The 15,805-nt window shown below is 37.0% G+C and overlaps 1 protein-coding gene across 1 annotated transcript in view; it reads right to left on the bottom strand.

Annotated features, from left to right (window-relative positions):
- Fam83b (family with sequence similarity 83 member B) overlaps positions 1 to 8,348 on the bottom strand; it is an 81,645-nt gene extending 73,297 nt beyond the window's left edge. Inside the window, exon 1 of the mRNA XM_046426713.1 lies at positions 8,250 to 8,348. The gene's annotated coding sequence lies outside the window, so the exon portion shown is untranslated. The remainder of the gene's footprint in view (positions 1 to 8,249) is intronic.
- Positions 8,349 to 15,805: the final 7,457 nt, after the last annotated feature.

Raw genomic sequence — 15,805 nt, 5'->3', positions numbered from 1 at the left:
TTAATCATAATGAAATTAGGCTCTAAGTCTTATTGTTTCAACAAGAGAAGTGATACAAATTAGCTGTGAAGCAGGACTCATTTTTCTTGTGCTTCTGGTGTTGGTTTTGTTTTTACGTATACCTATTTCAATAGGAAGCAAGGATTAGTTGGGTGTTCAATAATGATTATGGAAGTTTGATGTTTCATTAAGGTGAAATTAGAGTGAACTCCATATTCTAGAGCAGCCCTCTGGGAAGTTGACAAGACTATATTTTACAACTTGACCAAACAGAGCAGAGTGGAGTTTAATTTTATCTAATAAATCACACAGCTATGAACCCATATTATGATTTCAAAAAGAATATATTATCTCCCTACTCAAAAAATAGGAAAACCTGCAACGGGATGATTTTCTTAAAAACACTACCTGGTGAGGAAGTGATTTTTACATAGTAACTCTTGTTAGTGCCAATGGTGTCTGAATTGCTGAGATAGTCTGAGTGCTGCTGTTTTCGAAAGGCTAAGAATTTCCCTCAAATGTCATGAAAGCATTTAAAATTTTCTCATTGTCAAGGTTTGAACATGGGAGCCTTGCTCTTGTCTGTCTTCACTCTTCCCCAGAAGTGTCTCCTCTAGTCTAAGATCCATGGAGGCTCACAAATCTCCAGATCCAGCTGGTTCCCTAAGCTCTGGACTCACATATCCAGAAGATCCAGATTTCAGTGGGAAGATCCTGCTTGTGGATACCTTCCCTAGATATCAAGAGAGCTTCCTTATTTACATTTAACATCCCCAGTTAATTTCTACCCAGGATCTTCCCACTGGAAGTTCCATCTGCCTGGAATGCTCCTTGTTTTCATTCCTTTCTGACCTCCCAAGATTACTCCTGTCATCTCCTTAGAGAGGTCTTCCAGAACACCTATTTTAAAGAGCACTCACCCTCACTGTGGTGCTTACTCCTCCCATCACTTCACTTTATTTAAATGACAATCTTCCTATGTGAAATAATAAAGGTATTTATTGCTGTTGCTTGAATTACCTCACTAGAATGGAAGCTCCTTAAAGCTTCAATTGGTTGGTGCATTCTAATTCATCAGTGCCCTCTCACTGCTATCTTGATAAGGCCTATTCTCTCATAGGGCAAGTACATTCAGTTCTGCTCTCAGCATGTACTTATAAAGCAGAGGTAATCAAGGCTCTTTTTCGCCTTGCCTCTGCTTCTCCTTAGTTCACAACATCCATCCACAGTTTCCCAAATGCCATAGTAAGTAGGGTTAATGATCTTTCAACTTCAGTTTTAGAAACTTAGTAAAATTTATTGCAAAGATATATTTAGACAAAAATACCCCAGGTAACAAGTACCTCATGGAGTTAAATGTTAAACATGTGTGCACTTTTGTCCCACCTTTTGCATCTATTTAAGAAAATAACAAAGTCATTCTTGGTACATGTTGACATTTGTAGAACAAATGCTATAGGGAAACATAATAAATATAGACTCCAATATGAACCCTTAAAATGGTTTTCCACTTTTAACAAGAGCAGTGTACTCATCTATTTAAAAAAAAGTGAATATATGTAAATAATAAGCCTTAAGAAAATATACTTTGCTTAATTATGCTGGTAATATCCATCAAAAGTCAAGGTGCTATATTTGTAGTGAAAGAAAAGTAATCTCAGACTATTAAAATAACTTTAAAAACAAATAATTTTGTGGAAATTGTATAGGTAGAAATAATTTATGTAATTAGAATGCCAAAAAATATTCAATGTTACAATATATCTAGCCTTGAAAGACTTTTGTTGTAACTTGTGTAAAGAAGCCAATAAATAATCAGAATACCTAAAACAACTCCAGTGTCTACCAGTTCTTTATTAAGCATTTCCCTGAGGGCTCCCTCTTAATCAAGTTTGCAGACACAGCTGTCATAACTAAAATAAAGTGTTTTTATTTTCTCCTCAGAAGCTCCCAACAAAAAAAAAAAAAAAAAAAAAAAAAAAAATCTGACTGGGAACTAGCCCATTCTTGTTCAATCTTCCATTCTTCTCCAAATAATCTCCTTCATTGGATCTTCTCCTGTGTTTATAGGGTCCTTGCACACATGGTAATTAATAGACATAAGACAAATCCATCTTTTAAATGTATAAAATGTTGCTGGATTTATATAAATGTATTTCTGCGGTTTGTGGATTATGATGAACAGCAACCTGGGATCCTGAGAGTGGGGCTACCCTGGGAGACTGGAAGGTAATGTTGAAACAAAGCTGATGCTAGTCACAGATGCCTAAACCACACCTACACCAGAGAGTGCACCTGGCAGCTCCCTTGTTTCACTTTCATTTATCCTCAAGGCCTATGTCAGTGTTACAGTGAGGGAAAAGGGAATGGTTTGGCCACACAGTATTGTACCTAAAACTGGTTGTTTTCTGCTCTGCACATTTTACCTATGTGTGTGTAAATCTTGCTCTTTTTTTCACTCCTTTGCAGCTGGAAGCTTTAAATGATTTCAAACGCAAGCCTCTTCTCTTTGTATTTCAATTTAGCTTACCCCAAAGACATGTGGCTAATACTTCTCAATTCCTACCACATTACATATGCTTATATGAAAACCCCCCTTGGCACCCTTCCCATGGTGTCATGATTGATTATGTCATCTAAAATAATCAGCCTTTGCTTCAGTTTTAACAATCCACTATACAAATAAGAAACTTACTCATTTAAAATGTACACAAAATAAACTGAATTATTTGGGGGAGAATGGCATGAATGTGCTATTACATTAAAATAAAAATACTGATTAGTCTAACTCAGATGATGAATGATTTTATCAAGTTGTGTATATGTGGTACCTCCATACACCTATTTAGCATGTTCAAGGGCCTATGTCTCAACTTTCTTGAATCACAATTTGGATCCAATGATGCTGGAGAGGTTTTACTCTTTTTCTAAAATTTATTGTTCGAAGTCTTCTACATACAAGGTTTAACAAGATAAATGGGAGTGATTTTACTCTATAAACAAAATACAGAATTTCAGTGTAAAGATCCTGCATTAATAACAGGGCTCTGAGTCATGGTTCTGAGAACAAACCTAAGGTGACTGACATCTCAGATAATATATTTGGATCTGAGCACACATGAATTGGCCTACTATTGCATAAATCAATGCTTTTGCAAATAAAGCACTTTCTATGTTACTTTGAATGTATATAGACTTTGGTGGTTTTGGGTTTTTTTTGTGTGTGTTTTGGGGTTTTTGTTTGTTTTTTTGCTTGACATGAACAGAAAGTATAGATACACACTATAATTTTAATTTTCTTCAGTACTCTTTTCCTACTGACACATTTTAAAAAGAAAGGTTAAATTATATGTACAAGTGTCCTTGTACTCATTTCTTTTGACCTTTGAATAGCCTGGACTTTTTTACATAGACACTGACACTCAGAATACTTTTCTCTTGATAATTTCTGTTTAATCCATCAATTATCAAACATTTCTACTTACTGCATACTGGAGCTGTCAGCTTATCATATCCTTTCTATAATATCATTTTTTTTCTTTTCACTGTCTTATTTATACATTTACTTGAATATAATAATATAACTTGAACTTATAAGTTCCAGGAAAATGGAAAAAATTAGAGTCCTGACTTTACAGATATTTATCTCATAAGGTGAATATAATTGAAGCAAAGATGGAACCCACTGAACATGTCCAAAGAAGCAAATCTTTAGTTTCCACCAGATGATCATTGTACTCATGTTCTATTGTGAAATAAAGGAATAATTCTTAAATATATAAAATGCTAGAAGCATATTACTGAATATTGTAATTCATTGATAATATATTTTATTTATTAAGGAATAAAATCCCCCATATAATATATGTTTATTATTTAACTTTCCATTGTTTTAGTTTTATAGATTTTTTTAGAAGCGTACAATATTTTAAGGTAGAACTTTTGTCCATGTGGGTGGGGGAGGGTGCTAGGGATTGAAGCTAGGGTTTTGTGCATTTGAGACATGAACTCTACAAACTGAGCTATATTCCCAGAAATTGAAATGACAGAAATAAAGAACTATAAATAGGTGAGCAGAAAAACAGACATGGGAAAGAGGGAAAAGAAATGAATGAGTAGAAAAATAAAAATGAATGAAAAGGGAGGAAAATGAAGTTAAAAGAAAGCAATAAAAGAGAAGCATCAAGGGGATATAGAAAGGAGGAGAATGAACAAGAAGGATCAAGTAGGGGCTAGATACAAAGAATAAGCAAGGTCAAGAAATATGAAAAGAAAGGAAGGGCTGAGAATGAGGGAAAAAATTCACAGGGGGACACTGTCAATTGTTACTATAAAAACAACTTGGCTATTCTGCACCTTTTTGTAGCAAATAATTCAGAAGTTATGTTATTTGAGGAAAATACAATTATTTTAAAACATCAGGAAACAGCTGCTGAATGAGTCAGATGAGACCAAGTATTTGGGGCAATGTGCTGTTAAGAATTAAAGTCATCATCGTTTGCACATGTATATATATGACAGCCCAGACAAACACCCCATGTTGAATGATTCTATCACAGCCACTGGGATGGAAGATGTCATTCTTTAGTGTTTTGAAAATTGCCTTTTCTGCCCCCAGTGGATAATGTTTATACATTCAGAGAAACAGCCTCATGTTAAATAGAGAACTAAAACCCTTTGAAATGAAAATATGACAATAGAAGTGAAAATAATGAGCTTCCCAGTGATACTATGGGGAGACCTTAGTTAACATTATGTTATGGTACCCTCAATAAGAAGTGATCACAGAGAATTTCAGAGCAGAGTGGGACCATGTAGCTATTGCATACTCCAAACTTTTCACAATAAGAGTGGAAAACCTGAGAGGCTGACAGAAGTATTTTGTCCAAAATCATGACTAACCCAGATCTGCTAATATCCAATTTCATAAATAATTAATAAGCATACAAAATATAGGATAGGACCTTCAGAAAATATGAAGGAAATAATAAATCTGAGAACCTGCTGTATTTATTTCTGTGTATATTTATAATTATTTTTAGGTCTATAAATTGGGATCTTCCTGAGGTCCAGGAAAAGAATCTTGTTAGCTTCCTAACCATAGTGGGAAACACATTGCTTGGCATCTCATGGTGAATTACTCTGTTTAATGAGTAACTCTGTTTAATGAATTCAACTGTTTAATGCATAAAAGAACACAAGTTATAGCTATTAGACATTGTTATTACAACACTTCTATACAAACTCTTTAAAACAGGTTCCTGCCAGTAGGACAGAGAATACACTTTACCCTATACCAGTATGCATGAGAGGCAGATCATTACTAGTTTATCTTCCCCAGAGATGTGGAGTCCATAGAAAACTGGACACACAGTTCAAAATATAAATTGCGCAAGCCCATAGGGCATGTCTGATCCCACATATGAGGACAGTGCAAAAATAAAACAAAATACAAATTGGGTAGTAATTAGATGTTCCCAGAGGAAAAGTTTCCTCCTATCATCCACAATCACGTAATTCAAGAACTTCCCTACACAGACTGCCCCACAAATATCCCTCATATCATCTCTCTAACCCAAACCATCATCCACAGCATCAAACCAATAAAAAACATCTTTGACTTCCCCAATCCCACAGCTCCACTTCCAGTGTATGTTAGTCCTCTGACTCCTTAAGGCACCCTTCTCCCTGATCTCAAGCAAACAGACCCCACTCTATTCCATCTCCACACATATTCTTTCTGCTGGAGTCTCCCATTTCCCCTAGTTCCTGTCTCAGCAGATTACAGCACTCAGCCTACCAAAGACTAGCAGGGCCCACCTTCCTGGGAATCTTTTTCTACCCTGTGTTCTGGGATCTTTCAATACAGTGCTCATGCCAGACAGCCCACCTCAAAAGGAAGTAAGTTCCCTCTGAGGGCTCCAACACATTTTCTCAGAGAAATGTTAGTGGTTTTGATTTTGATGGAATTTAGGTGCTATTTGAACAAAATTTTATCCAGGGTATCCTTAAAGATAGGCTCTACTTAGAACTGATTCCATGAGGAGGGATATATTCTGATTTTCAAATGATAGGTTCACCAACAAAGTTCTAAAACACATCCCACTTTCAGATTATAAATCAAGTGAACACATAAACATTTAGAATTAACAATAGCATTGTGTTTAACAGACCTGAATTGTGAAACATGCCTGGGACACTCACATTTTGCAAAGGGATAATCATGTAAACTTACCTAACTAGCTAGACAAGGAAAACTTGTAATTTTACAAATAATGTTAAATTAAGTAGGACCTTTTTAAAAGATATCCTCCAAACAGATGTAAGTTTTAGAAGAGATCTGCCTCACTGGGATCACAGTTTCACCACAAAATTCTGCAGAGGCAAATGTACAAGGATGTTACACCTTGGAAACTCAGTATGGTTTAATGTAATTGAATGGGAGGCTACTAGTTCAGTTCCTACAGGTTAAGATTGGTCAACAAAACACTCAATGAAAGAACCTTCACTGTAAATTGTGAGGGGATGTGGCAGCAGGAAGGCATATAATAGAAATAATAAAATTAATTAATCCACCCCAAAGTTAGTTATAAAGTAATAAACTCCAGAGCATAATCACAAAAGACATCACTGAGTCAGCACCAGAGGTGTGGTTTGTCTCCATCTACGCAATCCCTTTCAGCAATTGTTCAATTGGTGATGCTTCCCACAATAAATTCTGAGCATCTGCGGTCTAGGGCCTGCCAGCTTTTAAAGAGGTTCCACCCATTCCCTCAGGCAGGCTCTGCAGGGTGCAGCCAACACCCTTAATGGATGTATACACCACGTGTGCCCTAACCCCAAAAGCTAGGGAGTGGAAATGGTTGGCAATCTCCAAGTGTGGGGACTTCTACCATACTGGGAACTACAGGAAGGCAAGAAAAGACCTCCCTACCCTTCTGTTTCATCCTGTTTCACGTCATTCTCCTTAGTCATTTTGAAAAACCAAAATATCAGGCCCTCTCTTCTAAGTTTCTTTCATCACCTGTCCCCTTTCCCACTGCTTGTCAGCACTGATTCAGCATCAGTCATAGATTTCCTTGGGGCCCTTGTGCTTGTTGGGATGAGAAAGGGAAAGAAGGGAGGTGCCTGCCAGTAAGGAGGCAAGATATTTAGCAAGGAGAATTTGGAAATGAGTTGTTGGGCATTGTTATCTAACTCTGACTGGTTTCCAGGAGCATGTCTTTTACTTCATGTTCTGGTCACTTGAGTTTTCATCCCCATTTCTGGGTCACAGACCTGAAAACCTACAACCTTATCATACCAAGAATAGTCAACATGCTGTCCAGTGCTCCACAACTCCCAGTATCACTCTTATAAAGCACTATTGTCTCTTCACATGCCCATGATTCCAAGCAATAAACACAGGCACATTCTCTGCCTGCTTGTACACCACACACCATATACAGGCAACAACACACAGAAGAGGCTAAAGGCTCCATGAACCTCTCCAGGAGTAACCATCTGTAGTCACACTCTCCCCTTAAAGTCACCACAACCTACAGCAGTGGTTCTTAAACATGGTGTGGTTTGTCTCCATGTGCACAATCTGCTCAATTCCTTTCAGCAATTTTTCATTGATGAACTGATAGCTCTCCAGAATCACCAGGAGAGCTAGTGGAGACTCCAGACCCTGACTTAACCAACTCCAGTTGGAAAAGCATAGATCTCTACTAAGCTGTGGGTAGGAATGAGAACTTAATGCAAATAAGAAATTTTGTGTAGAAAAACTTTGTTTTCCTTCTCAAGTTCTGCTCTGCACTGGAGATCTAAAGAACACCTACAAGCTCTGCAGCTCAAGCGTCCCACTTTTTCCTGTACCCCTCAACTTTCCCACTTCCACCCTCTATTTTCTTGCACAAGGCTCTTCCCGCACCCTCTCTTCCCACTTCCTCTCCCTGGTCCTTCTTGCAGAAGAAAAAAAGAGGAAACCAAGCCTGCGTCCACGGTGGGCGGCGCCTGTCCCCAGAGACCCAAACCTTACCGCGCCCGAGACAACTTTCCAAACTTTCCAACTCACTCCCACCCGCACGGTAATGAAAGCAAAGTAGAAAAGACACGCTGCACCCTAATGAATTTCCAATCCCGCGCGCGCTCCCCAGGGAGAGGCCTCTTTCTCTTCCCTTTGGATCGGTGGGCAGACCCGGGTCCCAGGGTCACCCCCAGCCTCCCGCCCCCGAGGCCCGCGGGGGAGCCCGAGCCCCACTTACCGCCAGGAGCGCCCCGAGCGCGCGCAGCAGCGCCTGCCGCACCGCGCCCGCCGCCGCCGCCGCCGAAGGTTAACCTTCCAGGAAGCGGCGAGGGCCCGGGAGGGGCCGGCAGGGGGAGTTACCTGAGCGCGTCAGGTCGGCGGAGGGAAGCTTATTCTGACCACGCCTTCTGGGGGATAGGTGCGGAGCTGAGACCGGGCGGGTGTGCGGACCAGTTGCAACAAGTCCAAAGTCACGTCACACCACAGCCCGCACAGCCAGAAAGCGCTTCGCAACCTGTCTGAACTCAAAAACCCAATCCTCTACCCACAAGTAAAAAACAGTCTTTCTTTCCTGCTCGCCCGCGGGACTACGAGGCCCTTGCAAGTCCGGACACTTGGACTAAGGCAGGCAGAGAACAGAGAACGTTTACCTGGGAATAAGGTGAACCTTGGAGCAGGGCTGTGGTGCTGCCTGCGGTCCAACCTGAGTTTGGGAATGCCCTGGAGGAGACCAGCAAGTCCTAGGGTTAGAGCAAGGGACATACTATCCTCAAGAGACTGGGGCAATTCAGCCCTCTACAGAGAATCCCGATCACCAGTTCCCAGTGCAATCCCTGTAGAAGGATTTGAAGGTTCCCCGACTTGAAAAGGAGGGAGAAAAGTGCAAGGAAAAGTGTTTGTACCTTTACTTTTTTATATATGAGATGAATTTCAAATATCAAAGATAGGTACCAACTTTCAACTTTGCTGGGAGGACTTGGGAGGAAAGTGGCACCATTTAAAATAGGAAAGCTTGAGTGGAAATCAGCTCACTTCAGATGGACTATTGTGGAGCAATGTTATGGGAGTAGAGACATTATATATTTTTTTAAATACAGAATTATTAAATACAAAATTATTTCCTTGCCCACATCTCAATAAAGGTCATGTTTTAATAATTTGTATAATCAGTCTTCAAGATACAGCCATTTGCAGCAAATATTAAAAAATGCAGCCTAGTACCAGAATGTATGAAATGTTGGGTCATAATAAGCATATCTTAAGCTTCTGGTAGGATTTTTAAATTGTCATAAAATAAAATTGACTTTTAAAAATGACTTTTAGGAATATTTTTCTCAGAATAAACACTTGGAGAAAATGCTAGACTGTAAGGATTTAAGTTAGGTCCTGACAGATGAGCTGATTTAGACAGTAAAATGAAATTTACAGTCTAGAAACTGAAACATCTGAGCCAAGAATATAAGAAGGAAAAGTAAAAGCAAGTTTGAAAATAGTGCACATCTAAGCTTTCAGGTTGCAGTATTGTGAGCTCTAGTTTCCTTTCTCCAAAAATAAATAAATAAATAAAAATGTAGAGAGAATTGTCTTTTTCTACATATCTAATTTTTTGTTTGTTTCTGGTAATTTCCATTTCTCGCATCTTGATATTTTGGCAATTCTGGTCTTCATTGTTGATATGCCATCATTTGACTCAGTTTTTGTTCTGTGTGGCACCTCATTTACTATTCTGCTTCTTCAGCCTTCAAAAATAATTTTCAATGTTTCTTTTTTTTGTCAGTATGAATTTATTTTATTTTTTTCTTTTTTCAATGTTTCTTTTAAAGATGCAATATTTATGAACATTTGAGACTGCCTTTGTAAATATATGCTTATCCTACTTTAAAAACAAGAGCAAAGATATTTAGAACAAACAAAAAAAAATTAATGGACCACAGGAAGTCTACTTTTATTAAGATTTACATTTGTGGTTAAGTCAAGTGAAATCATAAAGAAGGATATCTACTAAAGTAGTCATTATTAAAAGCAAGTAAATGAGAGGAAAATATAAGTGGAAAGGGAGAAGGCCCTGTACCATGTGTTTTCCATTTTTTGGTGAGATGGAGAAATATATAAAATTGACCTCAAGTCTTAGAGAACTCACAAAGTAGGTGAGAAATGCTGACAGAATTCATAAAACTCTTGGAATTTGAGTTTGTCCCTGATTAATGAAAATACTTACCTGGAGAATGAAATGGACGTGATTAGATACTGAAAGAGTAAAGCTAGAGGCAGGAAAATAAAACCAAGTTCCAGAAACTTGCAAATCCATTACTAGATTTGGACCTGGTCATAGCATGTTTGTGGTAGAAGTTTAAATTTAAAAATAATATTTGGAATGATTTTCTCATCTACAGTATTATTTATAATCTAAGACTGTTGTGAAAATTATGGTTTAGAAATACCATATATAAAACATACCAACTCCAGATATGTGTTAGTATCATAGTATATGGCCACTACTATTATACTGAAAGTCAGTTGTGAAGAAGAACCTTTATTTCAAGTTGAAGAATACGGACTGTGTCTACTGACACTGATACAACGACTTACCTAATATTTGGTGTCCTTTGGCACTAAACTTTAAGGAGTCACTAATAGTGTTTATGCCCAGCTATGATATGAATAGTATAACAAGGGTGCAAATAGTAAAATTGGAAAGGAGGAGAACAAATTTGAGGGCCAATTAGAGTGAAAATTAATATTACTTGAGTCAGACTTGATGTGGAAAATAAATGAAAAGAAACTTTTTTAAAAGTGGGTTTTTAATCTGCCAAAAGTCAGCAGTGGAAATAAAGTGGCCATACTTCTGAAAAAAGAAGAAGAAGGAGAAGGAGAAGGAAAAGAAGAAGAGGAAGCAGCAGCAGCAGCGGCTGGATGGGAGACATGTAAAAGATTGTTTAAATGTTAGGAAGCTCTCAGTAACTATACATACTCAGAAAAAGACTGTAGAAAGGAAATGTTAGAGAATAGAAAGAACAGGGTCTAGATGGGATAAGAAAGGAGATGCAAAACTTTAGTATTCATATGAAAACTATGCCTAATACGTTCTTATGCTATGAGTTTCATTTTTAAAACAGATAGATTATACTGATTCAGGAATTAGGATTTTGCAGTGGATTCTCAAAAAGCAATTAACAGAATGAGTGAAAAGATTGTATTTATGGTTACGGTTCTCCCAAGACTGTCTATAAAGAAAACAAGGTAATCTTCATTGCACCTTTACCCTATTCTACACAACTTAGTATGAAGTCAAAGAACAAATTAGTAAAAATATTAAAATTGTATTCAGCAGAATTTTATTTACCTTGAAGGTGGTTCAAAAGGGTAATTTATGTGCTTAAATCACATCACCTTTAATTGAGAAACAAAACCTTTATGGAATAGTATAGTACAGAGAAAATGACCAGCTGTTTCTCGCCCCACATTTTACCATAAGACCTCTGAAAAAAAGCAATTGGGAGGAGCTCAGCTGTCAACAGAGAGGAGCAGAGTCTTTATAGAAACTCCCATGAGTTAAGACTTTTCGTTCCGTTTTATCGAAGTGCATATATGTTCTACTTGAGGAAAAGTAAAACAGTTGTTTGCAAAAGTCAACCTGTATCTAAGCATTTTAACAAAAACAAAATCCAGAGAATAATATGAATATGCACAAAATACAGATAAAAATAAAACTCGGAAGATAGAGTCTAAAACTTGTTAGGAAAGAAGCAAGTTGTATTCTCTTTAACCTTTTTTTTTTTTGGTTTTAGTTGCTTATTTTGTTTTTAACAAAAATATCTTCCTTCAAAATTTCTTAGAAATATGATTGGATTCCAGACTCCACAAAAGAACTGGTTCCTTTAAGAGCTCTAAAACATGTATGTTTCTAATGCAATACAGGCAATAGCTTCCAGGCATGCAAATAAATCCATGGATAGAGGGAAAATGTCACATTTAACATAAGAAATTGATTTTTTCCCAAGTACTCTGAAGAATTTAAGCAAAATACTTGGTACTGTTGGCAAAACCTGTATTGAATGAATCATCACATTGGTGAATAGTCTTATTATGACAATTCATGTAAAACTTCCATGAAAATTATTGAATGAACATCATAATCATTTTTATATCTACATATTTAAATTGTTACATAAAGTATTATATAAGTTTCATTAGTTCAACATATATATTGAAACTTTTTCTGTAGGGAAGGCATCATGTCAGACACTGACTGCTTAGGACAGAGGATAAAAAGATTAATATAGCAAGGCAGATAACGTGGCTAAAAATCTTGTGTGTATCTGATTTCTTGTATGTAGGTGTTCATGTGTGTGTAAAGATGGGACAACAAATACTCTTTAAAAGTCCAGAAAGATGATATGAGCATTTGTGCAAAGAGGTGTAGAAAGAAATATAATTACCTAGACTTCAATACACAGGTAGATGGAGATCTTTTTCCTAGCTTTTCCCCCTATCATTGTTTCTTTAAAAGGACAAGAAATACATTATTACGTTTAGTCCTTCCTCCAATATTCAAAATTATGGTGTAGTGGTGGGCAAAATTTTCTTAATCTGCAAGCATCTGTTAAAGGTTAGGTAATTACAACAAATTATTTTAGGTAAAGAGGAATAAAATGACTTAATTAAAAGAGCAGAAAATCGTGGTTCTTTATTTTTAATAGCTTAAACTTATTAGATCTCATGAATGCATTTCCTCCTCTCTTTCTTATGGGCAGATCAAACATGAAAATATTAGGTTGCTTATAGTTTTTATAAAACACTAAAGTGTTTATCAGTTTAATGCATAGTAATGCAAGTGGGTAGAGGGACAGGACATGGAGTGAGTTAATAGAAGACATTTGATAGGATGTACTGATTATTTTAATTATTTAATGTAAAACATACCTATTAGTCTTTTGTTAGTAGTTTTGATAAGACATGAAAATTGTCACCTTTAAATATCTTTTATGGGCTGGGGATGTGGCTCAAGCGGTAACGCGCTCGCCTGGCATGTGCGGGGCACTGGGTTCGATCCTCAACACCACATAAAAATAAAATAAAGATGTTGTGTCCACTGAAAACTAAAAAATAAATAATAAAAAAATTCTCTCTCTCTCTCTCAAATAAATAAATATATTTTATATTTTAAATATTAAATGTAGCATCTGAAAAGACATTAACTATTTACCATGGTTATGGATTTGGATGAATAGCTATCGTCAAGATATTTTGTCACAGTGATACACAGAAGTCATGATTGCCAACAACATTGATATAATCATAGGCCCCTTTGCTACCCTGTGTTGTATTAATTATGTAGAAATACATCAGCAATGATCGCTCTCCTTGTCCTTAGAGTCACTCACAATCTGGACTACATTTCAAAGAGATCAGCCAAGGTCTGGGATATAAATTGTACTTTTATAATTAAGAGAAAGAGAGGCAGAAACAGGGACAGGGCACACAAACAAAGAAAACAGAGCAGCCGTGAACAGCCAACACCAAATGCTTTTTCTGGGAGGCCTAATTAGAGATGTTGCAACTCTGCATCACAGTCTTCCAGAGGAAGTGTGTTTATTTCACATCACATCTTTATGCACCTCTGCTCAGTGCATCTTCAGCCTGTGATGTTCCTGTGTTCCTTCTCTGTCTCCTCTCTTCGGGTTAACCACCATTCAAGACCCTTTTCTACTCCTTCACAGTCTAATTCCAGCTTTGACTGCTGTGGGCTCTTTAAAATGCTTGTCTTAATCCCCTTACAAACTCTCTGCCAACAATATGTGACCTTATTACAACCTTTTATTGTTTTTCTGATCTATGATGGAAGTTTTCTGCTATATCTTAATCTCTCCAGGGTCTTAACTTCCAATCAGATCAGTGATTCTCTCATTGTATCAACCCATAGGGGACACTTGGAAATTATTACAATGATGGAGGCCTTTAGTAGTGTTTACAAGACAGAGAATGACAATGACCTATAATGTGCCCTTCACAATGCAGAAGTATTTGATGTCTGGGGTAAATAGCAGCCCTTCTAGATATAATAAAACATCCATTTATAATTATCTAAGTCTAGATCTTCATTCTGTTTTACAGATATATAAAGACATTTTAATCAGTTTAAACAAACTGAATTATAGGAACCCAATTACAATATATTTTGCTTACTTTAAACATTCATTAAGAATCATTTGGGGCTGGGGATGTGGCTCAAGCGGTAGCGCGCTCGTCTGGCATGCGTGCGGTCTGGGTTCGATCCTCAGCACCACATACAAACAAAAGATGTTGTGTCTGCCAAATACTAAAAAATAAATATTAAAATTCTCTCCCCCTCTCTCTCTCTCTCCCTCTCTCTCACTCTCTCTTTAAAAAAAAAAAAAGAATCATTCATCCGTTTGTATAGTATAGCATTAACAGAATGGCTTCAGAGCTACCAAGTAAGCTCATCAGTTTCTATTTGCATCCATAGATCAAACATCTGACAATTTTTTCATGTCTTTCGGTAGTTGTAGGTGAATATTTAGAAACTACAATTAAAACTGTTTGTTACTTTTATTTCGGTTACACTTAGGGCATGACATTTGTTTTCAAATATGTATGTAGATTAAATTATATTATCAATAAGCTCCATTATACCACTATTTAATAAGAGGTCATGAGAAAATATTTCTTTAAAACCAATAAGGGGCATTATAGTCTGAGAGTTGAAAACTATTGAATGAGATTATATGCATTCATGGGAAAGAAAGACTGAAAAGAAAGGAAAAATGAAGTGAAAAAATTAGGATTTATTGAGTATTTCTGTTTTGCTAGAAACAGTGTTTGAGATTCTAACATATATTGAATACTCTGCAGGACTAGCCCAATGATTAACACAATCACTAAATAATGAAAGAAGAAATAGTTCAAGAGTGTAAAACATTTGTACCCTAAGTCCTCAATATGTCCTTCTCTTAGGTGTGCTGGCTACCTACCTAATTTTCTACTTCCCCTGTTCTCTCTCTCCCCTCCCCTCCCCAGCATCCTCTTCTCTGGCTTTCTAAACTCCTGCAGAATCAACGTCCTGTAAGTTGATCTGTTTGGCCAGGATCTTTTCTTCCTCAGGGCAATTGTACATGTGGTTCCTTCTGCCTAGAAAAGTTGTCTTTACCTTCTTTTCTCCTCTCTCTCCCTGAAGAAAACCTCTCTCTGGAACTGTTTCCTGTGATTTTCTAAATATATGTTCCTCTCTTTTGCTCCATATTACTTTCACTCAACAACACTTCATGGAAACCCCTCCATATGAAAATGGAGAGATCTAATTGATTATTTTAATGTGTGCATAATAGTCTTTTGTGAGGACTTGCTATACTGTATACGTGTCATTCCCTTATTGACTAAAATTTTCTATGCAGACTACTTTTGTACTTTTCACAACATTGCAATAAATATGTCTGATTGAAAAATACATATCTAGGGCTGGGGTTGTGGCTCAGTGTTAAAGCGCTTGCCTCACGTGTGTGTGGCACTGGGTTCAATCCTCAGCACCACATAAATAAACAAAATAAAGGTATTGTGTCCATCTACAACTAAACATTAAAAAGAATACACATCTACTATGAACTAACTCTTCCTTCAGAGGTAACTATCCTTTTCACAGGAAAGCTTCCTGACTTTTCAGACCAAGTCAGCTCTAGATTTATAAGCTTTCATGTATTTTTTCTTCCTTAAAATTATTATAATTTGTGGTGAGCCGCTTCTGCCGTTTCTGCAGATTATGGTCGCCATTACAAGATG

Source organism: Marmota monax, unplaced genomic scaffold, assembly GCF_021218885.2.
Source record: "Marmota monax isolate L192 unplaced genomic scaffold, Marmota_monax_Labrador192_F-V1.1 WCK01_AAM20220418_F8-fsc00247, whole genome shotgun sequence".
Lineage (NCBI taxonomy): Eukaryota > Metazoa > Chordata > Mammalia > Rodentia > Sciuridae > Marmota > Marmota monax.
The sequence above is the reverse complement of the archived record's forward strand: the minus strand, read 5'-3'. Positions and strand labels throughout refer to the sequence as shown.